The sequence below is a fragment of the Cupressus sempervirens genome, chromosome 4, assembly GCF_028749045.1.
Source record: "Cupressus sempervirens isolate cs-2001-9-10 chromosome 4, ASM2874904v1, whole genome shotgun sequence".
Taxonomy (NCBI): domain Eukaryota; kingdom Viridiplantae; phylum Streptophyta; class Pinopsida; order Cupressales; family Cupressaceae; genus Cupressus; species Cupressus sempervirens.
Window position 1 is genome coordinate 133504536 of NC_143121.1, and position 9982 is coordinate 133514517.

A 9982-nucleotide genomic window follows, 5' to 3' on the forward strand; every position below is an offset into this window, starting at 1 on the left:
TCAAAACATTAACACATGATTCTATTCCATAAAAAAAAAAAAATTGTTCACTCCAAAAACTCTATTCAAACTTCAAAAACTACGCTCCAGTACACAAAGTTGTTCTTCTAAAGGTGTTGTCCATATAGCCCACTGTCCAACCCTTAGAAATGAGTTGGAAAAGTATTGAATAGAATTCATGCTTCATTCTAGCGTTCAGTTTGAGCCATAACTACCCAATTTGTTGGCTTTTCCAAAACAACACAAAAAATTGCTAAGCAACTTTGCAAAATTGAAAAGTTGTCAATGCAACTTTTGACAACTTTTGCAAATTTGCCGTTCTCCCAAATCCTCCTGAATTTCTTTGCTTGAAGGCTTGAATTAATGACATGGTTGGTAATCAAAGCTCTTTATTTGGGAAAAATGGCTGGACAGCTAAGCAAAATAAGTTGTTTGAGAATGCCATAGCTATCTATGACAAAGACAGTCCTGACCGTTGGCAAAATGTGGCTGCCATGGTTGGTGGGAAATCCTCGGAAGAAGTGAAAAGGCATTATCAGGTTCTATTAGAGGACTTAAGCTGCATTGAAGCAGACGAAGTGCCTTTCTCCAAGTACAAGTCTTCTACTTCTACTGGAGGGAGTTCTGGAGACAAATAGGGAGAATATCTAAAAACTCATGCTAATTTGATTTTTCATTATTTCTTATCATTGAAGTGCCTAAAATGAGCTCTATAGTAATCATAATTATTGTTCAAGAAGCTATAAATGCTTCCCTGTTTTCTTGCCTTGTTTTTTATGTTATGGACATCCATATTTTTGTTGCACAATCTCTAAAGTATTTACTTTAGGAGTTTCATATAAATGCTATAGCTAGCAAAATAGCTCTAATAAGAATCTAAAATGTTGATGTATGGTCTTGTGACATTGTATAGTCTCTGAGTAAATCCTTTGTAGATTTATATAGCTTCTCTTTCATATTTTCCTCAATGTTATCTTCAAGTGAACAAGGTAGAAACAACCAATATCTCCCAGTGAACAAAATAGAGGCATTGCCCCATGCAAACAGCCCACTGGCTGTTTACATGCAGCATCTCAGAATGACTAGAAATTATGTGCAGTCAAAGGCTTGCTTATATTTCTTCCCACCATCTCTTAAACAAGTCCTGAAAGGTGGGAGTACAGGGAGTTTCATACAGCAAGCTATCATATTAGACTATAATTTTTCTTTTTTTAAAATTTTAGTTAATCTTTCTTTCGAACTTATTTTGTTCAGGAAAGTATACTAAAAGAGATTCTCTATGAACCTTCCCTGCACGCCAAAGTTTAAGTGGCAAACCATCTTTACTCAGAGATATAATTGGTCTCTTTTGCTTGAAAATGGAGAGAAGTAATGTTTGTTTTCTGTCCAAATGCTATTTACGAATACTATTTGTTGATTCTCCTACTCTAGATACTGAAAAATATGTTTTATTTACAGGGAATTAATGTACATGAAGGTGGACTGAACCAGACAAAAAGATGGATGAGTAGTGGCAAACATGGATGATTTGGATTTGGCGTCTACAGTCGTACAAGCATTTGAATCCTTCCCTTGTCTAACTTGTCACTTCCCTGTATTGCAACTGTTTATTTTATAATGTACATATGCTCTCTTTAACCATCAAAAGTTGATGCTATATCGGTTAATCTCAGTCTTCAGTGTCGGTTTGATCTAATGCGCTATGAGATAGTCGCAACTATTAAAGAGGTATATTTATATTCTAAGCCCAGTTTGCAGGACGTTACATAGCATGGAATTGAATGAGGTTTAAATATTCGATACTGAGCATATCTCATTAAGTTTTAGAAAATCATTACTTTTTCAAATATGTTTATTTATGTTAAAATTTTTATAAAAATTTAATGATAAACTAGATTTTCAGTTTAAAAATAAGATGTCGTTGATTTGAGAATATTTATATTTGTCAAAGTTATAAGACTGATATTGTACTTAGATTTTTTAATTTTAGTTATCTATAATTTAATTAATAAAATGAAAATATACAAATCTACATATATAAATATATTTGAATTCATAATACAATGAACATCTTCACAATAAAAATTCAAAATGTATTTTACATTAAAATTATAAATAACTATTAAGTATACATACTAAGTAATTTGAAATATATAAGACTTACAATAAAGTAAAAGGAATGAATAATTTAAAAGTTGTATCTATTTTATTGGAGTGAATAATCAAGTAGCTAAGACTTTCAAATTACTATCTTAGTCTTAATTTAAGACAGAAATACTCAAATTAACAATGTTTCCTATATTCTTTGATATCAAAACTATACATAAATTAATCTACTGTTTTAATTTTGTATTGTTTATTTTCTATTAATTTTCTACATCCTCTTTTAAACTTCTTCTTTGTATTAATGAAATATACATCTCAAAGTTTATATCCACGACTTCCCACATAAAAGGTTCACAATTAACCACTGTGTTAGCTCTTGCCTTATATAAATAGATATGTTTAAATTAGAAAAATGTGCTACTTTTTTAATAGAATTTAAATTATGATACATTTTTAGTACACAAAAAATTTCTCACAAATTTTAAACAAAATATAGAATATAATATTTCATCTATCAAATGCTTTAAGATAAACAACCTAATACAAGATCATCTTAATTATATAAATTAAAAAAAAAAAAATCTAAAATAAGAATATAATGTTTCATCTATCTTAATGACATCTACTTAGTAGGGAGTGTTAAAGTAGGAAGGGTAGATATCTGAATAAGTTTGAACCTTTTGAAACATGTGTGGCTTGATTCTCCAAGGAGAAAGGCTTTGGGGAAGGCTTGCTATAACTATATTTCTTGGTCTTAGGACTAACAATAGTAGACTAACCCTCAGCTTCTTTTATATGAGGAAATGACACATAAGAGGGTTTATAGTGGTCTCTTGGCATTAAGAAACTAGGGACCAATCTCAAAACTTGTATTATGACAATTAAGAGTGATAATACATCTTCTAAAGGATGATGTAAATAACACATTTTGTATATCTAGTTTGGTTGACTTATTATCAATTATTTCTTTGAGGTCCTTGAAAAGGTCTATTTTAACATGAACCCACCATTGAGGGCACAATGAATAAAACCATTTTGGTTCAATATACACAAACACCTAAGACTATAGAAGACACTACCATGCTCGAAAAATTCTACTAAGACAAGGGTAAACTAGATAAACTAAACCAAATAAAGATCTTAAATGACTTATCATTATAGACGACAAACTCTTATATTCATGGTTTGAACACAAATAGTGAGGAGTGAATATTAAACACTACCTTTGATGCTATCTATATTTTATAGACAATCAAGATTAGTTCATATGGAACCAAGTGTAACTAATCTAGTCTTGTAGAATGCTTTTGGGGGCAACCTTGCTCCAATTCAACAAAATATTTTAGCCAATATCATGTATCATTAATGCCTAAGGTAAGAAGCCTCTCATAAAACATACTTTGCAGAATACTTTGGGTACAAACTTTCAAGAACATTTAGATGAGGGTGCTATATCAACAAATATAAAAAAATGGAAGGTCTACGCCATTTAGAACCCATACGCTTAAAAATGGAAGGGCTGTCATAACAATGCTAATAAAAACACAAGGCTCTTACTTTCTCAAACAGAATAACATTGAGAAAAATGCACGTATGAAACCCTAACAGGTGCCAAATGTCCCATATGCACCCAATGCAGGCATCAGAATAAGACTGTGTGTTTAGAAAGTTAGCAAAATTCTGCTGTTCAGACATGCTCAACTGTACTTTTGGGACAATCAAATACAGAATAATTGCCATTCTTAATGTGTAAAGTTAAAAAGTGTATCAGTATAGAATTCGTCTGTGCCCTCCAAAGACTTCTCTTGCAATGTCGTGGATGTCTGGTTTGAAAAGTGTGTAAATAAAAGTTTTCTGCAAGGCAGAAGGGGAATAGCATATGATAATGATGGAATACATCATTGATTTGATTAACTTCTTGGTGTACTTTTATTCTGTTAGATTATTGAAGTAAAGCAGTAATTTTCTTGTCACTTATAAGTTCTCACAAATTCTCACCTTCCCTACCCCACCAAAAAAACAATTCAGAGTTTGACGCCACTTAATATTATTAAAAAATAGCACTAAGAAAATAGTGGTGAGAGCATTTGGCTGCACACATAAAACATATTACATGGTCTTTATAAATAGAGGACTTCCAGCTACAAACGAAGAGTCTAGAGTGTACATGTGGATGGTGTAATGTGACAGCATTAACACTTAACAACCTTTCCACGTGTTTGGGGACATATTCAATCATGCATACATGTGGTGGAGTTAACTATAGTTTCAATTGCAATAGAAAAAAGACATGGATTTGGTCTATTCCAGCACCCTCTATTAATTTCTACCACTAAAAACTCTTTCTGTGGAAGAAATTACAATAAGAAATTCAAATAGAATAGGTCCCTGCATTGAGCCTTGTTAGGTATCCATTTTACAACATAAAAATTTGGTTTCCCTTCTCATTATCAGTTTGTTCCTTGTGTTATTATGAAATGGGTTTTTTCAACCAATTCACCCATAAGCATTTGTGATTTCCCCCAGCTAATGCAATTGATTATCATATTCACCCATAAGCATTTGTGATTTCTCCCAGCTAATGCAATTGATTATCATATTCCCAGTAGGCGTTTCATCTAAACAAGTGGTTTTGGCTTACCACAAACCCTTAATGGACTTTTAGGTTTTTCACCTAGACAAGTGGTTTTAGCTTACCACAAACCCTTCAATAAACTTGTAGGTTTTTTACCTAAACAAATGGTTTTGGCCTACTACAAACCCTTCAAAACTTTCAGGTTTTTCACTAAAAAATTGGTTTTGGCTTACCACAAACCTTTCCAACTTTGCAAAAATATTGTTCCAATAGCGGGGAAACCAGCTCTAAACTTTTCTCATGCACAATGATATTGAGTTCATATGAAAAATAATCCATCTACCAAGGCACATGGGTACCTAGCCGCTGTACTTGCTAGTTCTCTAGATATATTTTTCAAATACATGGTTCATCAATATGTCAAACCAAAAGAAAAAAAAAAAGTTCTGGTGTAGGGCACAACCGATAATGCACCTCTTACCAGAATGACCACTATTTGATATTCATGACTTCCAACATATTATTTCAGTATACATATCATCAGATTTTTCCAATTCTTAGAGTAGCAAACCTTTCTTCCTCTCCCTTTAATTGACAAGAATGCTTCTCCAAATGTTATACATTTCTCATGCATTCAACAACTAGTTATCTTGCCTGATTTCCTTAGTGACAACTTTTCTTTCTTCAACTAGCTTCTCTCAACACTAGCAGCTTAGATTGTATCTTCAAAGGTTCTTTTTGTTATAGGCATTGACTTTAATGATTTTCCTTTCTTTTCATTTGGCAGCGTCATATCTTCTCTCTTACATTTTCTTAGACAACAGCTTTATGAATCAACAAAGATCAAAGATTAGCACACCCAAAAAAAATTACAACCCATAAATCAAATCTATTTTGATACCATATTAAAAAATAGAACTAAGAAAATGGTGGTGACAGCAGATAAAATAAGTGTTTTATTAATCTAGCTGCACACAAAAAATGGATTAAATGGTCTCTATAAATAGAGGACTTTCAACTACAAACAAAGAGTATAGAGTGTACACGTGGATGGGGTAATGTGACAACACTAACACTTCACTTAACAACACTATTATGTGTTTGGAGACATGTTCAATCATGCACACACGTGGTAGAGTTCATTGTAGTTTTAGTTGCATTAAGAAAAAGACGTGGACTTGGTCTATTGCAACAAATACATCCATAAGGTAAGATTATCTTTTCTACCAAGCTTAAATGATGTCTGCTAAACATTGTGGTGAGAAGAAGACTCAATTATTCTTGTGACAAAGTAGCTAGGTATCACGTAGCTTTAAAAGCTCACTAAGAAAAGACTTGAATCAGAAGGTGGTAGGTAATTATCCTTATTCTTGGTACAAATAGGGCTTTTTTCCGAGCTTGGCTACTGTAAACTGGTAGCATTTTTGCCAACATACTAGAAAACCATAGGAGATAATGTAGCATACCCTAGGAAGTAGACACCCACAAAGCTAAATCAATCCACTTGGTATATCAAACTGTCAAAACTATCAAGGAATATTAGCCACTTGATGGGAAAAAACTTGTAAGGTCCTACGGTGAGATGGATAACTCTGATGGGCTCTGAAATAACTCTGATTGGTAGCTCTTGGGTTCTGCTATTGTTTTCTCCTATTTCTAATCTAAATATTTTGCATATTTGATGATCAATTAGGAGGGAATCCTTTAGGGGGATTCTGTTTAGTTGACAGGACTATTTTGATTCTTATTCCTCTTGTCCAATCCATTATGTAGCTTTCATGTAGATGAACCACTCGTTACTCTTCCCACTAGTTTACCACATATTCTAACAACTGGCTAATCATTCCACAATCAAAGCTTCACTCCATTTTCACTAATTCTTATCATTGAACTACCTAAATTGAGCTCTAGAATAATTAGAATTATTGTTCCAGTAGCTAAGAATGCTTCAATGTGTTTCTGCCCCATTTTTAAGATATGGGCATCAATATTTCTATTATAGCTTGGGAAGTTTGATATAAAGGAGCTGCTTGTAAAATGGCTTTTAAGAGAAATCTAAAATATTAATAAGGTTTATGGAAGCTTTCACTTAGTAAACCTCCTTTTTTGTCATGCCCTCTAATACCCACCAATATCCCACAGCTATTTTGTTATATAGGTCCTCAACCCCACCCTAGAAAAATCACCATTCACCCTTTCCTTAATTTAGACTATATATTGCCCCTATTTTGCGCATTTTAAACCCCCAGTATGAATGCATGTGATAATATGAATACCACATATGAATTCATGTGCTAATATGAATACGTGTGGTAATAGTGCATTACCCCTTCAATGAAGACCCTATGAAAAGGTCTTCAAAGTTCTAATCACTAAAAGGATCTTTTTATCTCAAGTTTTGAGATTAAGGGTACTATTTGACATTATAGAGTCTCTTTAAATAAATCTTTTGTTGTAAATTTATATAAGTTTTCTTTAATACTCTCCTCAATCTTATCTTCCAGTTAGTGAACAAAGTAGAGGCTCTGCCCCATCTAAACTACCCAATGACTATTTACATGCAGTATATCAAAGCCTTCCTATCTTTTTTCCTACCATCTTTTAACCAAATCCTGGATATCGGGAGTTCCATATACTGCAAGCCATTGGTACATTCAAAAATAGATTGGCTGATATCATAGATTATTAAATAGAATTAATTAATTAATTTTAATTCCTTCAAACTTATTCTATTGAGAAGAGTATATTAAAGAGAATCTCCATGAACCTCCCCTACATGCCAAAGTTTAAGTGGCTAGCCATCCTTGTTAAAGATATAAATGTTGTCCTTTGCTTGCAAATGGATAAGAGTAATTTTCCTTATTCAAATGCTAATTATGAATATTATTTGTTGATTCCGCTATTTTGGATACTGAATAAAAACATTTTTTAGAGGGAATTCTTGCAGATGAAGTAGCATTGAAACTCCTATACTAAGGTTAAATTAGTGTACCATATACTAATCTATGAAAAGTTTCTATAGAAGATAGAGAGAGGAAGTGGTGAACCAAACAAAAAGATCGACAAGTAGTGGCAAACATGAATCATTTAAAATTTTGACTTTAGAAATAACTATATCTACCTTTAGTATGTACAACTCTACAAGCATTTGAATTTCTTTCCTTGTCCTATTTGTCACTTCCCTGTATTGCAACTGTAATGTAGAAATGTTGTGTTTCTTATTAAAAATTTGTTAAAAACAAAGGGAATGCTTTGATACCACTTGCAGAAACTCACGACAACTGTAATACACCTTGTGAAAGGTGGATGGACAAAATAAACTAAAAACTAAAAAATACTAATAGTGTTGCCACACTAATATATTTTACTAAACATTTTGTCCATATCAATTACATTAAATGATGCCTCTATTTATAGAGGTCTTACATCATTTCTGGAAACATCTAAATTAGTCAACAAAACACAAATAGACTTTTCTAGAATTATCTATGACTTCCAAAACTTTACTTAACCCTATTTGTGCATCTAGAAATTTCTAGAATCTTCTCTATTATGCTTTTACAATTCATTAGTGGCAGAAATCACTCATTCCAACACTCCCCCTAATTTCAACCTCAAATGTTGTTGCATATGAATCCAAATTCTTTCTTTTGCCAGATGCCAAAATGTTTCATATCCATTAATTTCTTGAAGAATAGTTTCTTCCAAGGCTGCGGCTTTAATTTCCAAAAATGTCTTGCCTCATCTGTCACAAATGCCGGTGATAGGATTCACTGATAACCTTGATCAAAATCATGTCTTTTTTCAATTACGCCTTGATAGCTTCATCTGTCACAAATGGTGATAGGGTTCTCCAAATAACCTTGCTTTGCAAAACAAAATTTTCTTTGCTGTCACAAATTGTGACAAACAAGATCCTTCCTTCCTCAACTATCCAATGATTAGCTACTTCTATCAAACAAATAATGACAGGATGCTCCCAATTAACTTAACTCTAAATTATTTGTCACAAATGGTGACAGGACAAGGTGGATGGACAAAATAAACTAAAAACTGAGAATAGGCACTAATATATTTTATTAAACATTTTGTCCATATCAATTACATTACATGATGCCTCTATTTATTGAGGTCTTAGATCATTTATGGAAATATCTAAATTAGTTGACAAAACACAAATAGACTTTTCTAGAATTCTCTATGACTTCCAGAACTTAACCTAACCCTATTTGTCGATCCATGAATTTCTAGAATCCTCTCTATTATGCCTTTACAATTCATTTGAGAGGGAACTATCCCATTTCAACAAAATTGATGGTATATCTATTAAGCTTATTCTTCAGTGATAATTTGATCTTTCCATGCGTTCAGCCATGGGATAGTTGCAAGTTTTAAGAGGCATATTTTAAGTACAATTGGAATTGAATGAAGTAAAATATCAAATACTGATCATCTTTTATTAAGTCTTTTTAAAATTACTTTAAAAAAATGATATTTTTAAAACTAATTTTGTTTATTTTATATATTTTAAAATTTCAATGGTAAAATATATTTCAAAATTGTTGGTGTAAATAAGGATTTACTTATTACACTTACTTAAGTTTACTTAGGTTAATGCTTTATTTAATTATTTTGCATTATTTTATTATTTATTTTAGGTGAGACACTTAGGAGTTTGTGTACTCTCATTGAGTTACACAATTCTAATTATGCACATGGTGTCTACAAAATAGGAGTATGCGTAATTCACTGAGTTGTCATGTTGACAACACGATTATCCGCACTCCTCATTTAGCACATGTTGTCTACGCCACTGATTTGCATGCTACACCATTGTTGGCTTATCCTCACATCATCGCACTTAATCCCGTGCTTAATGGAGGATAACCCATATTTGGTGGACATGTGCCTGGTTGTATCACATATCATGTTGCTAACTCTATGCATTCTAGAAGCTCTCCTGAGGCTTTTATATACAAGCACTCATAGTGTACTCTTAAGTTGGCTAAGCGAAATATTGAATGAATATTTTCATTCTGATCATACTTTGTCTATTTTGGTCTATTGTGTGCTTGTGTTAATTTCTTTAGTTCTTGGGTGAATTTTTGCCTAAGCCAAATTCTTACATGGTATCAGAGCTGAGGGAGATTCTCTAAACATAGCTGATCGAGACCGTTCATGCTTGAGCACCTTGATATGAATCTGAAGGATCTGTAGAAATTGGGAGTGTCTAGAGCTAGATCTGACCCCACCGTTGCATCCACAACATCAATTCGGTGAAGATCAACTATAAGTTTTCCT

The 9982-nt window shown here is 32.6% G+C and overlaps 1 pseudogene; it reads left to right on the top strand.

Annotated features, from left to right (window-relative positions):
• Positions 1–368: 368 nt before the first annotated feature.
• On the top strand, positions 369–638 carry LOC149560316 (protein RADIALIS-like 5 pseudogene; annotated as a pseudogene).
• Positions 639–9982: the final 9344 nt, after the last annotated feature.